Source organism: Drosophila ananassae (genome assembly GCF_017639315.1).
Source record: "Drosophila ananassae strain 14024-0371.13 chromosome 4 unlocalized genomic scaffold, ASM1763931v2 tig00000078, whole genome shotgun sequence".
Lineage (NCBI taxonomy): Eukaryota > Metazoa > Arthropoda > Insecta > Diptera > Drosophilidae > Drosophila > Drosophila ananassae.
This window is the reverse complement of record NW_025319044.1, coordinates 173,010-195,022: the sequence shown is the minus strand read 5'-3', so window position 1 is coordinate 195,022 and position 22,013 is coordinate 173,010. Positions and strand designations below refer to the sequence as shown.

General features: G+C 36.3%; 1 non-coding gene and 1 pseudogene across 1 annotated transcript; one reads left to right on the top strand and one right to left on the bottom strand.

The window, feature by feature from the left end:
- Positions 1–10,322: 10,322 nt before the first annotated feature.
- Trnar-ccg lies at positions 10,323–10,396 on the bottom strand. The gene has a single exon. It is a non-coding gene; the product is annotated as a tRNA-Arg (tRNA).
- A 10,303-nt stretch (positions 10,397–20,699) lies between these two features.
- LOC123257990 lies at positions 20,700–20,806 on the top strand (annotated as a pseudogene).
- The last annotated feature ends 1,207 nt before the right edge of the window (positions 20,807–22,013 follow it).

The following is a 22,013-nucleotide window of genomic DNA, read 5'->3' as shown; positions in this document are numbered from 1 at the left end:
AGCTTTCACCGCTTTTCTTTGTGGAAAAAGAAAATTACGTGCATAACCTGGTTTAACTTTGACAACTTCACCAAGCTTACCTAAAGTCCTTATATTTTCCTTTAAAATTATCAACATAAATTACCTAAACTTTTTTAGTACAGTAAGGAATAAGAGCTAAAAAACGTGCCCTTATGATCGCTAAGCGTAACTTCCTTTGTTTTTTTGCACATACGCCTGTTAATCTTCTAGGTAATATCCTACCATAGTCAGAGGTAAACTTGGATAATAAATCTATATTCTTATAATCTATGTCTTCATCTTTAGACGCAGCAAGAGGGCAAACTTTAGAACGCCTAAAGCCAGTCCTATTATTTACAGATACGTAAGAATTATTAAAACTATTTCGTCTTTTCATCATTATGCGCTTTGTTCCTCAATTTGTTTATTCATCATATAAGATTTACCTTCAAAAATTTTATCAACCTGCACAGGAAAGTGGCGAATAACGTTCTCATTAAGTTTCATTCTACGCACAAATTCATCCAGAATGCTTGCAGTAGAACTTATGCACATTATACAATAATGACCGCTCTTCATTTTATTTGTGTGATATGCAAAATCCAAAAGACCCCAATGTTCATACTTGATTAATCCTGATGCTTCAATGTTTTTCAAAAGCATTTCCAATGCTTTGCTCGATTGAGTTGGACCGTTTATTCTAAAATCTTTCAAAATATCTTGAAAAATCTTTATTAGATGTTCTGAAATATTTCTCTTCAAAGCATTTACTGCGTTATGGATAAACGCACTTTTAGTACTGCCTCCTAGAAATTTTGTAAAATCTTGCGTTATTCCTAAATCTTTTAGGTCATCTTTCAACTCTTTATCGATTTTTGACTTCACTTCTTTCAAATTTGAAAGATCTTCTTCTAATTCAACCCATAAAATTTTTGTAAGATCTTCCAAGAAATCAGAGTAAGCAACTAGACTTTCTTTAATGTTCTCAGCACGCACTTCTAACTCTTGTTTTGTAAGCTTGTCATTTCCTTTTTTCAGAATATCCCTGATTTGCTGGAACATAACATCTGTTTTAATGTTTTTCAACAAGACAGCTAGCTCTTGGACCATCTCCTCTACTTCTTGCTGTAATAATCCTTGTTGTGCTATAAAAGTAAATTCATAAAGATTCACTATATCTTCCTTTAATACCGATTAAATATTTCATTATATAAAGCTTTTTTATATAAGCAAGTTATTTGTATTAATTTCTACGCCTTTAATCCAGCTTAAGTTAGATATTTCATAAATAACTTGAGGAGCAATTGAGTATGCACCTGGTAATAAGATGCTCACTTTGTGTTTTTCGAGAAGAAGTTTTAGCATTATTTTGGTTCTGCCTTCATCTTTCAATATTGCGTTTAATTCCATAGCGGCTTTTTGCGAATCCGTGCACTCAGTGGTGAGAACTAATTCTTTTATTGTAGAAGTGACTCTTTTTGTAAACTCAGATATATCCTTGCCTGCTAATCTTGTCGTATTTTCCGAAGCTTCAAGATCAATTATCACAAATGTTCCTGGTGAAAATAAATCTCTTTTTTCTTCTATTATTTCATTATTATAGAATGCTATTTCAGAAACGTTATGGGGATCAGAAAGTGTGAGGATAACAAACCTTCCACGCTCTGAAGTTCTCATACGTGCATTTAATATTACCCCAGCAGTTTTTGCTGTTCTATTTTCTCCGATAAACCCAATATTTAACTTTTCCAGAAGAGTTCTAAATTTTTCAAGCGGATGATTAGTTAAATAAAATCCTAGTGAAAATAACTCATGTTCTAATTTTTCCTCTTCATCAAAATCTTCCACATTCTCAAGTTTCGGTTTGAGGACATCAAGACTACCAAACAAAGCAGCTTGACTTGATTCTCTATCCTGTTTGTTTTTATTTGCAAAGTAAATCAGCGTGTCCATTGACTCATATAGCTGCTTTCTGTTCTTATGCACGCTATCGAATGCTCCGGATTTAATCAGGCTTTCTAGCGCTCTCTTATTTATTATATGACCTGAATTTTGAATGAATTCCCATATGTCCTTACAAGCGCTTGAACGTACGTTCACTATTCCTTCCGCTATAGAAAAACCAACATTCCTCAAGGCAGCAATACCATAACGTATGCGTTCATCCTCTATTGAGAATTCAGCTTGAGACTTGTTTATATCAGGTGAAAGAACGGTAACGCCACTAAACTTTGCTGCATGATAAAATAAATTCAGTTTATCTCTATCATCAATATTCAGATTCATTAGTGCTGTAAAAAATTCTAATGGATAATTAGCTTTAAGGTAAGCCGTTTGATAAGATATAACCGCATATGCTGCAGCATGAGATTTATTGAACCCATAACCAGCAAATTTTGCAACAAGGTCAAAAATATAACTTGCCCTGTCATAATCAACGCCATTCTTCGTTGCCCCTTGGATGAAAAGTTCACGTTGTTTATCCATCTCTTCCTTGATTTTCTTACCCATGGCACGTCTCAGCAGATCTGCTTCCGCTAAGCTATACCCGGAAAGAATACGGGCTATTTCCATCACTTGTTCTTGGTAAATTATTACCCCAAATGTCTCTTTTAATACTTCCTCAAGTAACGGATGAATATAATCTGGCTTTTCAAGTCCGTGTTTTCTTGCAACATAAGTTGGAATGTTATCCATAGGTCCTGGACGATAAAGGGAAATTAAAGCGATAATATCTTCAATGCAGTCCGGTTTTAGTTTAATTAAAGCTTCTCTCATTCCCGAACTTTCAAGCTGAAACACTCCAATTGAATCACCGCTTGAGAGCATCTCATAGGTTTTTTGGTCATCTAAAGGAACTGAAGAAATATCGATCTTTTGTCTATCACGATTAATTAAACGACATACATGATCTATTAGCGTTAGCGTACCAAGCCCAAGAAAATCAAATTTTATTAGCCCAGCTTTCTCCACATATTTCATGCTGTATTGAGTGATTGGCAGAGCCGAATTTGGATCATAGTACACAGGAACAAAATTTTCCAACTTTTGATCACATATTACAATTCCAGCAGCATGGGTTGAAACGTGACGATATATTCCTTCAAGCTTAAGAGATATATCAAGAAGCTTTGCAATTACCTCATCACTATCCCGTTCTTTCTGCAGGTTTTGATCAAACTCTATCGCTTGTGATAAAGTTACAGGATTTACTGGATTAAATGGAACCATTTTAGATATTTTATCCACTTGAGAGTAAGGCATTTGTAATACCCTCCCAACATCACGCAATACTGCCCTTGCCTGCAATTTTCCAAAAGTGATTATTTGAGCAACATAACCGTACTTTTTCTGAACATAATCAATAACCAGGTCTCTTTTTTCCTGGCAAAAATCAATATCAAAGTCAGGCATCGATATACGATCAGGATTCAAAAATCTTTCAAATATTAGGCCAAACTTTATTGGATCAAGGTCTGTAATCTGTAAGCCCCAAGCAACAATTGATCCAGCACCAGAGCCTCTTCCTGGACCAACTGGAATGCCATTTGCTTTGCTCCAACGAATGAAATCAGAAACTATCAAAAAGTAGCCAGCGTAGTTCATCGAAGTTATCACACTCAGTTCGTAATTCAGCCGATCGTAGTATTGTTTAAGGTCTATGTCTGTCTCATTCGCAATACGGAATTCTAATCCTGCAACTGCCTGCTCCCTCAGTTCTTCATTCTCAGTTTTATTTTCTCGACAAGGAAATTTAGGCAAAATAGGCTGCCTGCTTCTTGGCATGTAAGAGCACCGCTTAGCTATCACTAAAGTGTTATGAATTGCTTCGGGAATGTCACTGAACAGCTCCTCCATTTCTGCCACAGATTTGAAGTAATGCTCGGTAGTTAACTTCTTTCTGTTATTCTCCAGGGCATAACTCCCCTCCGATATACACGTTAATATATCATAAGCCTCATAGTCAGACCTATTTGGAAAAAATACATCGTTCGTTGCAACTAGTGGTATATTGCGCTGATAAGCAAAATCTATTAAAGTTTCTTCAAGCTCTAGCTCCTTGCTCAGCCCATGACGCTGCAATTCAACATATAAATGACCATTGAATGCTGAAAGCAGTTTTTCAACCGTTTCTTTATCTTGCCCCAACAATAGTTGAGCCAAACATCCACCGGTTAAAGCGATCAGACCCGTACTTAAATTCAATAGCTCATCAAAATCAACGTAAGGAATATCGCTGTTATTCTTGCGCTTTCTAAAAGACTCACTCACCAAAGTGACTAAATTAGTGTACCCTTGCTCATTTTTTGCAAGCAATAATATAGGTAAATTTTGTTCTGAATGTTTAACTATAATATTGCATCCTATTATTAGCTGTATTCCCCTACTTGCCGCATATTCTGCAAACTCAAGTGAACCAAATAAATTACCTGAATCAGTAATTGCAACCGCTGGCATTTTATTTCGCAAACAAAGGCCGATCAGCTCCTCAATTTTAACCGAGCTTTCAAGCAGCGAATAAACACTATGAACACGTAAGTGTATGAACATAAGAAACTTTAGATCAACAAAAAAGGATAACATTAATTTACTCATGAGAACATAATTTTCATGAGAACAAAAGCCTATAAGATTTCTCAAATCTAAGGTTAAAATACAAAAAACTTCCTTGACAAACTCCGCCAGCCCCCTTATCATAAAATTGAAGCTATTGTATTTGCTTTCGCCAATCTGCAGATTAAAAGGTAAGGATTACTTAATGTATCGGCGTCTTATGTTCAATTTTTTGCAGTATATAGATACTGTATGTCTTTACAAAACTTCATCTACATCTAGATTTTTATCTAAATAAGCTGAACGCGCTTATAAAGCGTTACAAGACATCAAAAAATGCCAATACTCGACAGAGATAGTAAAAGACTAGCTAACTCGGGGATTCTTTGTCTTTTTTTCTGCTTAGTAAATTTCTTAAACATTTGCAGCGTAAGTTAGTTGCAATTAAAAGCGGCTGAATCTCGCTTGTCAAGCGTTTAAAACATAAAAAACGCCAATATTTTAAAGCGGATAATAACCACGGGGCTTCTTTTGCCTTTTTTTTCATTTGGTAAATTTCTTAATGTTTATGGCTAAACGACAACCGTCATCCCGCTGCTTGTTAGCGGGATCTCTTGTTAGCGGGTGAGATACCGCGAATGAATCGCGGTATGACGTAGGGATTGCATTAGCTATAATTCTTTAGTTTTCACTTTTCTTTTAACCTTGCAATGATATTTTCTTTGCCGATAAAAATTAATAGTTTAGCGAGCTCTGGTCCTGTTTCTGTTCCTGTTAAAGCTGAACGCAACTGCGTAAATAGGTTTTTTGCCTTTATATCCACTGTTTGTCGAATAGTTTTGACCCATTCTGACAACGTGTTTTCATTACAATCACCTTGGGGCAATGCATTGAACGCAATTTTTATAAGCTCCTTATCAAGAATCACAGGCTCTATATCAGATTTGCATATTTTCCACCACTTGGCCACCTCAGAAAACCTTTCTATATTGTTCCTTATAAAATACCAAAACTCTGAGGAGTCCACTCCAATTTGATTTAAACGGTCTTGCACCATTTCAAATGGCATTTGTTGCAGAACTTTGCTATTTAGCTTATATATTTCACTCAAGCTGAATTGTACAGATGCTGAGCTAAATTTTTTAATATTAAATGAATCAATCAAAGATTGCATACAGGCGCAAGCTTCAATTGGATTGGATGTTCCAAGCTTCACTAAATAACTAACTAGTGCCATCGGTTCAATTTCATCTTCTTTTATAGATTTAATGTTCAGCACGCCGGTTCGCTTGGATATCTTGCTATCATCAAAATGTAGCAGAGAAAGGTGAGCAAATGTAGGGATTTTCGCTTTTAATGCTTTAATCATTTGGAGCTGAACTGCGGTATTAGTTACATGATCTTCCCCGCGTACAACATGGGTTACATTAAAGTCAACATCATCAATAACAGAAGGTAACATGTATGTGTAAATTCCATCTTCTCTTTTTACCACAGGGTCACTTATGCTACTGGTTGCAATATTTATTTCATCTTTAACTTCATCATTCCATTTAACAACCTCATTTCTATCCAACTTAAATCTAAAATGTGGTCTTCTTCCTTCTTGCTCATAACTAATTTTCTCTTGCTCAGTTAGAAGTAACGCGCTTCTGTCATATACAGGGGGAAGTCCTTGTTTTAACTGCAATTTTCGTTTAATGTCTAACTCTTCTCTTGTTTCATAGCATGCATAAATATGCCCTTCTTTTATTAACTGCAAAAACACCTCATTGTAACGCTCAAAGCGCTCTGATTGCTTGAAACTTGCATCCCAATTGATACCAATCCATTTCAAATCTTGTATGATATCATTTATATATTTGACATCTGAACGCTGAAGGTCAGTATCATCAAAACGGAGTAAAAATTTTCCATTTTGATTGCGTGTGTACATCCAACAAACCAAGGCAGTTCGTACGTTTCCTACGTGGAGGTAGCCAGTTGGGCTTGGAGCGAATCTTGTTAGCATTTAAACAGCAATATTGTTTACTCTAATTTATTTTAATTTTATATAAATATATGGCTAAAGCAAGTGAGATCTGCTAATACAATTGAGCGAGAGAAGAATAAGTATGGCTATAGCATTGTGGCACCTTTGATATTTGATGGATTAAGACCATATGATAAATTCAAGAAAATTCACAGCTTGACGACAAAGGCTAATGTAGCATTATATTGGTATCATGACTAACTTAGAAAAGATGAGAGAAAAACTGCAAGATCAAATAAATTATCATAATGTTTTGTATCATCAAAAAAATAAGCCAGAAATAAGTGATGCTGAATATGATGAACTGAAGAAAAAGTTAGCTGAAATAGAGCCAGAAATTTATGCAACACAAGAAAGTGTTGGTGCTCCACCTGATGAGAGGTTTTCTAAGGTGGAACATCAAGAACCTATGCTTTCCCTTGAGAATGCTTATGATGAACAAGGTGTAGAGAAATTTTTGTCTAAAATAAAGAGGTTTTTAATTGAGGACAAAATAGAGATATTATGTGAACCAAAAATTGATGGGTTGTCGTTTTCTGCAATTTATGAGGATGGAAGATTTGTTAAAGCTGCAACTCGAGGTGATGGTTTTGTAGGGGAAGATGTCACTCACAATGTTGCAACAATAAAAGGCTTTCCTAAGTTTTTGCAAGGTGTGCAAGGAAGACTAGAAGTAAGAGGTGAAATATACATCAGTAACAGCGACTTTTTAAAGTTAAATGAAAACGATGAATTTGCCAATCCTCGAAATGCAGCCGCTGGTTCTCTAAAGCAATTGGATGCAAACATTACAGCAAGCAGACCTCTTAGATATTTTGCTTATTCTTTGATTGGTGGAGCAGAGAAAAGTCAAAGTGAGGTACTAAATAAGCTTGAGGCACTTGGTTTTTGCGTAAATGAGCATCAGTCCTTAACGAGTAGTTTGGATGGAATGCTGAAGTTCTATAACGAAGTCTATAACTGTCGCTATAACTTGGATTATGATATTGATGGAATAGTCTATAAAGTAAATGATTTGGTACTACAAAATCGTCTAGGGAATACTCACAAAGCACCGCGCTCAGCACTTGCATACAAGTTTTCTGCGGTTTATGCAAAAACAAAGTTAAATAAAATATTTATACAGGTGGGCAGAACAGGAGTTTTAACTCCAGTTGCAGATTTAGTGCCAGTTAATATTGGTGGGGTGCTAGTTAGTAGAGCAAGTCTGCATAACCAAGATGAGATAAAACGTAAAGACATAAGAGAGGGAGATATTGTAACAATCAAAAGGGCAGGGGATGTAATTCCCCAGATCGTTGAAGTAAGCAGAGATTCTCGTCTTCCAAATACACCTGAATTTGTGTTTCCTGAAGTATGCCCTGAATGTGGTAGTAAAGTACGTCAGGTTGAGGGAGAGGCTGCAGTAAGATGTCCTGAGGAATTTGCCTGTAAAGCTCAAATAATAGAAAAACTAAAGCATTTTGTATCGAAAGATGCATTTGACATTGTTGGCCTTGGTGATAAGCAGATAGAGTTTTTTTACGACCTTGGTCTGATAAAACAAATTCCCGATATTTTTACTTTAGAAGAAAGATTGGATGAATTTAATCTGGAAGAACAGTCTGGTTGGGGCAAGAAATCAATAGCTCATTTATTAAATGCTATACAAAGCAGAAGGGTAATAACTCTAGATAGGTTTATATTTTCTTTAGGTATTAGATTTATTGGCCAAGTTGCAGCAGAATTGCTTGCAGATTATTATGTTTCTTATGATAATTGGTATAATTCGATGATTGAACTGTCATCAGATAATACTGAGCTAGTAGGTATAGACGGCATAGGAAAAAAAGTAGCTGAATCTTTGGAATCATTTTTTTCTAAGGAACATAACATCAAAATGTTAAATGATCTTACTGCTTGTCTTCAAATTCTTCCTGTGAGCTCCAACTCTAGTAACTCTGTTTTAAATAATAAAATTATAGTGTTTACTGGTAAGCTACTTGCTATGAGTAGAGGAGAGGCAAAAGTAAGAGCCAAAACTCTAGGAGCAAAGGTCAGCTCACATCTTTCTGCTAAAACTGACTACCTAATTGCAGGAGAAAAACCAGGATCCAAATATAAAAAGGCAGTGGAATTAGGTGTAGAAATTTTAGATGAAGACCAGTGGCATAAAGTGATAAGTTTGGGAGTGTTCAAATGAAACTTGGATTGTATATTAAATCAAAGTTGCAAGACTATTTAGAGAGTAGCCAATTCTTTCCATCCAAGAATCATTTTATTGACTTGCCTCAATTTTTCAACAGAAGGCAAGTCTTCTGTGCTGAGCGGTAGGCGGACAGTTTTGTGTTCTATGAGCCCAATATCATGCAAAAGTGCTTTAGTGGGTATTGGGTTGCTGGCAGTAAATAACGCTTCGCAAGCCTGTTGCCAGATATCTGTTGAACTTTTCATGTCATTTTCTGTCATTTGAACAGGTTTCCTTCTGGATTCCAGCGTCACGCGCTGGAATGACAGTGAAGAGAGTTCGTCGTTCAGACATTTCTTAACATATTCATGCGCTATGCGTGGCCAAACATTGGAAGCAACGGAAACCAGGCCAGCCGCACCATAAGCGGCCATATCGGATATCATATTATCATCTCCGCAAAAGACCTCAATATTTGGTGCAACTTTCTTATACTGAGCTAAAGTATCAACAGTGCCACTTGAATCTTTGATAGCCCAAAATTTTTCGTCGCTGGATAAGTTGCGTATAGTTTCAGCGTAGAGACTCACTCCTGCTCTTGATGGAATATTGTAAAACATAGCCGGCACATGTGCTTTCTCAAGCAGCTTTTCAAACCATAAAGTCTGCCCCATAATTCCGGGCTTTGCATAAATGGGAGTTGTCATTAGATAGCCATGAATAGGCATACCCTTGCAAAAATCAAGCCATTCAAGAGTCTGATATAGATTCACTCCTGGTACGCCAATTATAATTTTCGTATTTAATTTTAGCTTACATACGAATTCAACTAATGTACGCTTTTCAGAATCAGTAAGCGATAGGCTCTCACCTGTGCTACCCAGCAACACTACGCCATTTTCAGCTTTAACTTGCATTGTCAGTAAACGCTGCAAACTGCTATAATCTATGCTATCTCCATTGCAATTAAAAGGAGTAACACAAGCAGTCCATAAAAATGTAGATTTCAATTTAAATTGTTAAAATGGTATTTCATCATCGAGTAGTTCATCTTTTATATCGTTGTCAAAACTTTCGTGTTTATCTTTTTGTTCTGTTTCACCTTGTTTGTATTCACTTGGCTTGTAATCAGAATTTGGCGCACTATTTCGTGAATCCAAGAGAGTAAGAGCGCTATTAAAATTATATAGAACCACCTCTGTTGTGTATCTTTCACCACCGTTTTGGTCAGTCCATTTTCTAGTTCTCAAAGAACCTTCAACATAAACTTTACTGCCTTTGCGTGCAAAATCTTTGACGATTTTTACTAATCCTTCACTAAAAATTACGATATTATGCCATTCTGTCTTTTCAGAGCGCGTACCAGAAAATTTATCAGTCCAACTTTCAGATGTGGCTATTGAAAAACTTGCCATTTCTTTTCCATTTTGTGTAGTCCTAATTTCAGGATCTTTTCCTAAATTACCAACTAGTATGACTTTGTTTATGGTACCACCAGACATAATTATGCTCTAAATAAATCCTTTTATTATCTTATGTGAAAATACTATTGTCAAATTTAATTAAAAGTGCGCTTGGAGGGATTCGAACCCACGGCCTTTGCCTCCGGAGGGCAACGCTCTATCCAACTGAGCTACAAGCGCATATATATTTAAGTTATTTAATAGATAAGCCATCCAAGTTAAATTTTTGTTTTGGATAAAGCGTAAACATAATACTCCCATATCCAAAATATACATTTTGAGAATCATTCGCATGCTTTTTTATTGCTTTTTGATCTACGGTCCATACAAAAGTTACATAATTTTCAGTGACTGAGTGCACTTTTAAATCCTTAGTATTTATAAACAGTTTTCCATTTACCCATATTTTCCATGTATCGGGAGAAAGATATAAAATTGAGTCTAAACTCACTACCTTACAGTTGAAATTCTCCTCTTTCGCAGCTTTTGAAGACCATAAATTGAACTTTTCCATTTCATGAACCATTTTATTAACTGGCTCTTCATCAAAAAAAATGCTTTTTACGTTACTATATTGTGACAAAACGTCAAAGTCACTTTCCACTGCTTCTCTTATTATATCGTCCCGATCTGTATAGCTTAGTTTTTGATTGTTGATAAAGAAACACTCTTTTGCACGCAAATTTGCTATATCAATAAAATCGTCGATTTCTTGATTGCCAACTTTAAGAATACTTTCAAAATATCTTTTTTCTATCATCATTCCATACTGAGAATGATGACAAACCATTTCATCATTACCTTGTTTTTCTATATATACGCATAAATTTCCACTATTTAATCCTAATATTTTATGCTCAATAAAATCTTCATTGCCAATATATTGTCGGCAAGAATACTTCTTACAAATTCCTATGCTTTCTATAATATCTTCACAACTGCAATATGCATTAACATTGGAAATGAGTAGCGTAAAAATAAAAAACAGCTTTATATTCATTATCTTATCTACTTAATATAGTATACCAATCAAAGACTATATTAGCTCTCACTATCTCTATCATATTACCATTCAAAATCTGATTCATAGTTGCAGCATCAATATTTCTCTGCTTGTTTAAAATAAGAGATTTGATCATAACATAACCAGGCAGATTTGGAATAGACTGTAAAAATAAAAAAATATGCTTATCGCTGATTGAGCTTAAATTTAGGGCCACTTCACTTTTTATTACTTTTGTGCGTTCACTTTTGTTGTGGAGCTCAACTTCTTCGGGTATAGAAATTGATATTTCAGGTTCTAATATATAGTACTTTTTATATAACTTGCTAAGCTCGAAATTTAAATTTGCAATGTATCTGCTACTATGTAAATTTGAAGAGGAAATTTTTTTCCATAAATCTAGATTTTTATTTAGAATGACTTCCTTTTTTTGAATCTCAGTAATCTGTAAATTAATAAAACGTATTTTATCAATCTCAATTTGGTTTTTATTATAAATCTTTTCGTTATAGATAACAACATATGTTAATAACCCTATTAATCCAACAGATAATAACAAATACGATATAAACTGAATTGTAGCTTTTCTTTTTAATTGAGAGATAGTCATTAATCTACATTGCCTCTCCTATTTCAACATCAATAGATAGATTTTGCTCTTTAGCAGCAGGTAAGCTAGAAATATTAATGTCATAGGTACGAAAATTATCGTTTAAATTTTTTCGTAGTTTCTCGTATTGATGAGAAATATTTTTACCGGATTGAAAATTAAACTTTAAAGTTGTGGTAATATAACTTTTTGCCTCATTATAATTCCATTCAAATGATCGAAGCTAACAGCTTCGAAGCAACACTCAATAGTTGCGGGTGGTTTAGAAGTGATATCATAAACAACTCTATTTACTCCGGGAACATTATTAACAATTATACTGCCGACATTACGTAAAAAATCCCAAAATACTAGCAAGTGTTGATCCTTATCTTCAAATGGAAATGCATCGGCTGTCATACCATCAGATGATGTTACAGCCCTTAAAGCACAAACATATCCATACGTACGACCATCTCCCATAACGCCTACAGTTTTTATTGGTAATAATACAGCAAAAGCTTGCCATATCTTATCATATAGATCGTAATTTTTCATCGTATTAATATATATTTCATCTACTTCTTGCAATATTTGCACCTTTTCTTTATCGACTTCACTTATAATCCTCACTGCAAGTCCGGGTCCAGGAAATGGATGTTGAAATATTATCTCGTCTGAAAGCCCAATTTCTTTTCCAAGTAGCCTTACCTCATCTTTAAAGAGGTAACGTAAAGGCTCCACTAACTTCAGATTCATCTTTTCTGGCAACCCACCAACATTATGGTGAGACTTAATTGTACTAGTGTTGTCTGAGGCATGCCCTGACTCAACTACATCAGAGTAGATGGTACCTTGCATCAAAAAATCCACATCACCTATTTTTTTTGCTTCTTCTTCAAACACTTCAATAAAAGTGTTACCGATAATTTTTCGCTTTTCTTCTGGATCAGTTATTCCCTTCAACCTACTCAAAAATAAATTTGATTTATCAACGTAATTTATCGGAATCTCTTTCAACATAGCGATGGTTTGGTTCTTGCGTAACAACCCAGTATCGATAAAAATACAGTTCAATTGTTTTCCTATAGCTTTATGTGTGAGAGCCGCTGCAACGCTTGAATCAACCCCACCACTTACTGCAGCGATTACTTTTTTCTCTCCTACTACATTTTTGATTTTTTCCTTTTGCTCCTCAATAAACGACTTCATTGTCCAGTCTCTTTTGCAATTTGCAATATCCAAGAAGTTAGAGAGCAATTTACTGCCATTTGTTGTGGGCTTAACCTCAGGATGGAACTGAGTACAGTAAATCTTCCGCTGTTCGTTGACAATCATTGCAATTGTTTGATTTATCACACCTGATGCGATAACAGTAAATCCCTGTGGTATAGTATCAACACTGTCCGCATGGTTCATTAATACATCCACTTCAGAATTAACATCCCAGGTATCCTTTACAATGGGGGATTCTTTTAGTATCTTGATTTTAGTTCTACCAAACTCCTGTTTGAAACTCTCTTTTACTTTTGCTCCAAAATAATGACAAATGAGTTGCTGTCCATAGCATATTCCAAGTATAGGAACGCTTGTTGCCTCATTAAGTTTTATAATTTCATGTACTACTCTACTTGTTTCAGAACAATCATCATTTACAGATTGTGGTCCTCCAGAGAGAATAAACCCATTGAATTTTGATATTGTTTCAAAACTGATGTTGCTTGGAAATATCTCACAATAAACACCCATTCCTCTTACTTGTCTTGCGATAAGCTGTGTAAACTGTGAACCAAAATCAATAATGGCAATTGCTGACAATTTGCTCCTCCATATTATTTAAAATGATATCTGATAATAAAGAAAATAATGGAGTAAGTAAACCAAGACCTGTTTAAAAGCTTTAACGCGTGGTACAAGTTAGCTATATAGCTAATTTTCCTACACCATACCGCTGCGGCGCTAACTAGTAGCGGAATGACAGCAATCTACGTCATACCGCCGCAGTATCTCAGCCGCTAACAAGTAGCGGGATTATCTTCATGCTGCCACGAACCGTCATACCACCGCGAACCGTCATACCGCGATTCATTCGCGGTATCTCAGCCGCTAACAAGAGATCCCGCTAACAAGCAGCGGGATGACGAGGTATAAACTTTATCGTCATGCCACCGCGAACCGTCATACCGCGATTCATTCGCGGTATCTCGGCAATAGATCCCGCTAACAAGTAGCGGGATGACGATTGTCGTTTAGCCATAAATGTTTAAGAAATTTACCAAATAAAAAAAAGGCAAAAGAAGCCCCGTAGTTGGCTAATTACTTACATTATACTTTCAAGTATGGCGTTTTTTTATTCTAAACGCTTAATAACCGCGACTCAGCTGCTTTTAAATGCAACTAACCTTAGCTATAAATGTTTAAGAAATTTACTAAACAGAAAAAAAGGCAAAAGAAACCCTAGGGTAGCTAGTTATTCACTATCCATTTTTTAAGTTGGCGTTTTTTTATGTTTTAAACGCTTTATAAGCGCGTTTCAGCTTATGTAGGTAGAAGTTTGATAAAGACATAAGGTGCACATAGTGCAAAAAATTAAACATGAGACGCCAGATACGTGAGTTTTTTTGTCATTTAATCTGTACAGAGAAGATAAATAAATAGCTTCAATTTTATGATAAGAGGGCTGGCGGAGTTTGTCAAGAAAGTTTTTTCGTTTCTATTCCCAATAAAAGTGCGTTATATGGTTATGCAAGAAGTCTATTTACCCATTTGCTTAACTTTCTCTCTACTTTTTTTGAGTAAGGCCGCTATTGGCATGACAGACATTCATCGTAGTCAATATCTGTTTTTTGTTGCAATATTTCACTTTTTTTGAATATGTCATGCGAGACCTTATCGGCTCTCTGCATTGATTGTGATCTGCAGTAATATAAGCTCTTCAATCCTTTTTTCCAAGCAAGCATGTGTATTTTGTGCAAGTAACGTTTATGTACGTTGGCAGGTAAGAACAGATTTACTGATTGAGATTGACAAATATACGAAGTTCTATCACTTGCATGTTCTATAATCCATCTTTGGTCAAGCTCGTACGCTGTTTTAAATGTCAATTTTTCATGCTCACTAAGAAAATCTAAATGCTGAACGGAACCCTCGTTTGTTGAAATTGAAGACCATATTTTATCATTGTCTTGATTTTTTTCTGCTAATAGTTTTTGCAAGAATTTATTTCGCACTACAAATGAACCTGTAAGTGTCTTTTGTATGAATACGTTTGCTGCATATGGTTCTATTCCAGGAGAGGTATTACCTGCAATAATGGAGATCGAAGCAGTAGGAGCAATAGCGAGTTTGTGTGTAAACCTTTCCATTAGATCAACTTCTTTGGCATCAGAACATGCTCCCTTTTCTTCTGCTAATTTTTTAGAAACTATATCTGCTTGCTCGCGTAAATACTTAAATATTTTTTTATTCCATTGTTGTGCTGTTACTGATTCAAAAGGAACCATTTTGCTTTGTAAAAATGAATGAAAGCCCATCACACCAAGACCAATACTGCGTTCTCTGGCTGCAGAATATTTTGCTCGCTGCATTTCATTCGGTGCTTTATTTATGAAATCTTCCAATACATTATCAAGAAAGCGCATTATATCTTCTATGAAGAGTTTATTGTCTTTCCATTCTTCGTAGTACTCAAGGTTTACGGATGATAGACAACACACAGCAGTGCGTGACTTATTCAGGTGATCATAACCTGTGGTTAAAGTTATTTCACTGCATAGATTTGACATCTTGATGTCTAAGTTGAGCTTTTTGTAAGATTCTGGCTTATTGTTATTTGTTGCATCAAGGAAAATAATGTAAGGTTCTCCAGTTTCAACTCTTGCTGTTAATATTTTGATCCATATATCCCGCGCTTTTACAGTTGAAATAACCTTATTGTTGTGAGGGCTTATTAAATTCCATTCTTGATCATTCTCAACAGCCTGCATAAATTTATCTGTTACTATTACAGCATGATGTATATTTAACGCTTTGCGATTTGGGTCACCGCCTGTTGGCTTGCGTAAATCTAGAAACTCTTCTATCTCCGGATGAGATACAGGAAGGTAGACTGCTGAACTTCCTCGCCTTAGGGATCCCTGACTAATTGCAAGCGTTAGAGCATTTTGCACTACAATAAATGGAACAATTCCTGATGTTTTGCCGCTACCCTTTACGCTTTCGCCTATTGAGCGTAAATTTCCCCAATAACTACCTATGCCTCCTCCACGTGCAGCAAGCCAAACATTTTCATTCCATAGATCAACTATTCCCTGCAAGCTGTCTTCGGTTTCATTAAGAAAGCAAGAGATAGGTAACCCTCTCTTAGTGCCACCATTGCTGAGTATTGGTGTTGAAGGCATGAACCACAAGTTGCTCATGTAGTCATAAAGACGCTGCGCATGTTCTTTATTATCAGAATAGTAATTAGCAATACGTGCAAAGAGGTCTTGATAACTTTCATTTTCTATTAAATACCTGTCTGATAGAACTGCTTTTCCAAAGTCGGTTAATTTGCTGTCCTTTGCGTAATTAATGGTAATGTTATTCATAAAGTTCCTTTTATTCTTTTATTATATATAGATACTTAAAAGTCATTTTGAGCGATTTTTAAGTTAGGTTTTTCGGATTTTCTTGTTGATGCTGTAATGCAAACAAGATACCGTCAACCTGACTGCCATATATTTTACAGTAACTCATATAACTTATTTGCATATTTATTTCTTTTGCAACATGTTGAACATAACTTTCTGAGTGACGAAAATAGTCTCCTTTATTTACAAAGTCAATACCTTCACCTTCCTTTCTTCTTATTAAACATACAATAACCCCTTTTTTGCTCGTAGATCTTTTTGCTAATTCCAATTCTTCTTGAAAGTCATGTAGATAATGTAGCACTTCAGCAAAGATAATTACATCATACTGCTGGTTTTTCTCTTGTTTAAGAAACTCTTTCATTTCCATATGTATTAATTCATTGTAAACAGGCTTACCTTTTATAAAGCATCCTCTTGCGATATTTAGCATTCTACTTGAAATGTCAATTCCTGTTATATGGTTTCCAATACTATTTATTTTCAAGAAATGACCACATATTCCAGTTCCACAACCAAGGTCGAGTATATTGAGCTCAGAAGTGGAGTTGTTGAAGATTTTTGTAATTATCATGTGTACAAGTTCATGCCCTCTATATTGTTTGGCAATCAACCAATGCTCAACAAAATATTCACCTGTGTAATCAAAATATTGTCTTATGAGGTTTTTTGGCAATTCTGTAATAGGCGCTGAGTTTGTCATTTTTTTTATATAGTAAGACGCCTCTTCGTGGTCATTATCTAATTTTAGTGCCCTTGTTAAATAATTATAAGCTTTGTTAGTATTCCCTACCGCAAAATGACACCTTCCGATGTTATACCAGACTATAGGTAAATGGGGGTAAAATATGCTAATTAACCAAAATCGTAACTTTGCATCTGATATGCTACCTTTATAAAAGTGATATAAACCGATTTCAATGTTGGTGTTTAACAGGTTCTTAGATTTTTTAAGAAGCACTGTCATTTCTTTATGAAGAGTATTATATTTATTCACAATGAAGTGTTTTACTTTCTTAATATTTAATACGCCAATGAGCTTAGACATACAATTTAAAGCAACGTTTTTTATAAAAGAGAGATTACTTTTCATACGTTAGAAATACTCCGAATGTTTATTATCATTTTTAGGCAATTGATTTTAACACATTTTATCTTACAAAATATCTTTTTTATTAATTTTTACTGTATATATAAGTTTACCACATATTTCTCAGATTATACTGTTTAGGATTGCTAGTATATTGTTGTTGATAATATAAGTAAATGTTTTGTGCAAAAAGGCGTTGACATATTATTTATTAGGTTATAACATATAAAAGATTAATTTAGTTTTTAGATGTTTGACAAGTTTTATGGTAGAGATTAATTTAATCTCAATTCAATTTTAATAATATTTAACTCTGCATATTCTGCATATAGTCGGATAAATAAATTATTAAGAGCACTTGATGGATGCCTTGGCGTTAAGAGGCGATGAAGGACGTGGCAGGCTGCGATAAGCTGTGGGGAATTGTCAACAAATTTTGATCCGCAGATTTCCGAATGGGGAAACCCAACTAGTTTAGCTAGTTATTACGTACTAAGTATGTAAAGCAAACTTGGTGAACTGAAATATCTAAGTAGCCAAAGGAAAAGAAATCAACCGAGATTCTGTTAGTAGTGACGAGCGAAAGCGGAAAAGGCTAGTGATTTAAGAATAAGAATTAGAATACTCTGGAAATAGTAACCATAGAAGGTGATAGTCCTGTATAAGTAGAAAGTTTTTAAATCCTTGAGTAGAGCGGGGCACGTGAAATCCTGTTTGAATATGGGGGGACCATCCTCCAAGCCTAAATACTCCTTAACGACCGATAGTGAACAAGTACCGTGAGGGAAAGGTGAAAAGAACCCCGGGAGGGGAGTGAAATAGAATCTGAAATCAAGTGCTTACAAACAGTTGGAGCTCTATATCAATTTATTGATATTTAGAGTGACAGCGTACCTTTTGCATAATGGGTCAGCGAGTTAATCTATGAAGCAAGCTTAAGCCGTTAGGTGTAGGCGTAGCGAAAGCAAGTCTGAATAGGGCGTTTTAGTTTTATGGATTAGACCCGAAACCAAGTGATCTAGTCATGACCAGATTGAAGGTGTGGTAAAACACACTGGAGGATCGAACCAGTTAATGTTGCAACATTATTGGATGAGTTGTGATTAGGGGTGAAAGGCCAATCAAACTTGGAAATAGCTGGTTCTCCGCGAAATCTATTTAGGTAGAGCGTTGTATGTATGTTGTTGGGGGTAGAGCACTGGATAGACTAGGGGGATTCACCGTCTTACCAAATCTAACTAAACTCCGAATACCAACAATTAATTATACAGCAGGCACACTACGGGTGCTAAGTCCGTGGTGAAGAGGGAAACAACCCAGATCACTATCTAAGGTCCCAAAATTACAGCTAAGTGGGGAAGGAAGTAGAAAAACCATTACAGCTAGGAGGTTGGCTTGGAAGCAGCCATCCTTTAAAGAAAGCGTAACAGCTCACTTGTCTAAATAAGTTTTTCTGCGCCGAAAATGTACCGGGGCTAAAGCTGTATACCGAAGATGTGAGTGCTTATTGATTTCGATCAATAGGCGCGGTAGCGGAGCGTTCCGTAAGTCTGTGAAGGTGGTTTGTGAAAACTGCTGGAGATATCGGAAGTGAGAATGCTGACATAAGTAGCGTAAAAGAGTGTGAAAAACACTCTCACCAAAAATCTAAGGGTTCCTACGTTAAGTTAATCTGCGTAGGGTTAGTCGGTTCCTAAGGCGAGTCCGTAAAGGAGTAGTCGATGGCAATTAGGTTAATATTCCTAAACCTCTTAAGTGTGACGGGTTTCGTATTTGTATAGATCTTATTGGATTGATCTATGCTTAAAAGAAGCTCCAGGAAATAGCACTTATATTTATGAGGCCGTACCGCAAACCGACACTGGTGGATGAGTAGAGTATACTAAGGTGTTGAAAGAATGATGTTGAAGGAACTCGGCAAATTATACCTGTAACTTCGGAAGAAGGGTAACCTGCTTTTAGGCAACTATGAGTAGGTGGCACAAAATAGGGAGTAGCGACTGTTTACTAAAAACACAGGACTCTGCAAACACGTAAGTGGAAGTATAGGGTCTGACGCCTGCCCGGTGCTGGAAGGTTAATAGGAAGGGTGCAAGCTCCGAATTGAAGCCCCAGTAAACGGCGGCCGTAACACTGACGGTCCTAAGGTAGCGAAATTCCTTGTCGGGTAAGTTCCGACCCGCACGAATGGCGTAACGATTTCTCCACTGTCTCCAACATCACTTCAGCGAAATTGAATTCCCCGTGCAGATGCGGGGTACCCGCGGTTAGACGAAGAGACCCCGTGCACCTTTACTATAGCTTTACATTGCTATTAAAAGTGTGATGTGCAGGATAGGTGGGAGACTTTGAAGTTATGGCGCTAGCTATAATGGAGTCAACCTTGAGATACCACCCTTTACACTTTTGATATCTAACTATGTTTCATTATCTGGAACTAGGACATTGTATGGTGGGTAGTTTGACTGGGGCGGTCGCCTCCTAAAAAGTAACGGAGGCGTGCGAAGGTAAGCTAGAGCTGGTCGGAAATCAGCTTGATAGTATAATGGCATAAGCTTGCCTGACTGCGAGGCTGACAAGCCAAGCAGAGACGAAAGTCGGTCATAGTGATCCGGTGATTCTGTATGGAAGGGTCATCGCTCAACGGATAAAAGGTACGCCGGGGATAACAGGCTGATGGTGTTCGAGCGTTCATAGCGACGACACCGTTTGGCACCTCGATGTCGACTCATCACATCCTGGGGCTGAAGAAGGTCCCAAGGGTTCGGCTGTTCGCCGATTAAAGTGATACGTGAGTTGGGTTTAGAACGTCGTGAGACAGTTCGGTTTCTATCTGCCGTGGGTGAAGGAAATTTGAGAAGGTCTGACTCTAGTACGAGAGGACCGAGATGGATATACCTCTGGTGTACCAGCTGTTATGCCAATAGCATCGCTGGGTGGCTATGTATAGATGGGATAATTGCTGAAAGCATATAAGCAAGAAACCCTCTTCAAAAAGATTTCCCAATTAAGGCCGTGGAAGACTACCACGTTGATAGGCTAGGTGTGGAAGCATGGTAACATGTGAAGCTAACTAGTACTAATAGCCTGATTGATTTATTTGCTTTCTATATGTGTGTATGCAGTGTTAAATATTAAGTTAAAATTGTTAAGTTAGAAATTTTTATTGACTTGGTGGCTATAGCAAAAATGAACCACCCGATCTCATCTCGAACTCGGAAGTGAAACTTTTTAGCGCTGATGGTACTTGAAAAGGGAGAGTAGGTCGCCGCCAAGTTTATAAAAATTTCTTTGTTAATTAGACAGTAGGTATACTTATATTTTGTATCCGTTCAGGAGAGTGGTTTAAGAAACAATAGATAGGAGATTTTGGAAAGGATTGAGACCCCTTTGTTTCCAAGTTAAGTATAATGAAATTATCCGCTCAAGGAATGTATTTCCCCGCTTTGATTGTGTAAAATATGAGTTTTTGCGATAAACGACATAATGCCGAATTTGCCGTTCAGCGTGGTTATTTGTCAGCGGAATATTTTCTGGGTCATCTAAAAATTTCCACATCATTCTTTCAGATCTCAGAACATTTTTTGCAACTCGAGAGGCTCCAATTGCTTCAGGTAAACGAGATATCTCCTTCAAGTAATACTTTGTACGTTTTCTTAATTTTCTGGCACGTCTGACAAACCTCAAAACATCTATCTCACTTTTTAGTAAAGCTTTTTTTAGTGCAAATAATTCAGTGGCCACGTTTCTCAAGTAACAACCCAGAACTTTAACTTCAATATTCCAACTATGTGCTAATCTTTCAAAATCTCTTGATAAATGTGCCCAACAGATTTGCCTGTTTTTATCGGCAAAATAATTGTATGCTGCATACCTGTCAGTTATTACCAAGCTATTGCGATTGCAGAATTTACTATTTTGTAAAACTTTCATTCCTCTTGACTCTGTAAATTTTACAAAACTTGCCGTATTGCTTGCAAACATCCAACACCAAGCGAGTTTACCTTTGTTATAATGGCTCGTTTCATCAATATGTAGAACTTTACTCCTACTTATCTCTTGTTCGATCTGCTCATACATTTTTTTGCATTTTGAAGCAACTCTATGTTCACTATTTGATATGCTACCGACGCTTATGTTCAAATTGAAGATATCATTTACGACACTCGCTATTTCGCGTTTTGAATTTTTGTAGAATCCGCTGAACGCTGCAATTATTGACTTAACCCTTGGACCAAATGTATCTGGCGTAACACCTTCCGGTAACTTGCTACTTCTTCTCTTTCCGCATCTCCGACAACGGCCATGTTCTAACTGATATTCCACTACATAAGGCTTGATTTCTGGAAGATCAACTTTCTGATGAATATATGGTTTTTCACATATTGCAATTTCTCCTCCGCATTCGCAAGTATTAGGCAACTCTATCTTTACTACTTTATCTGCATCCATGTTGGCGCGAAAACTTCCTTTATGACCAACCT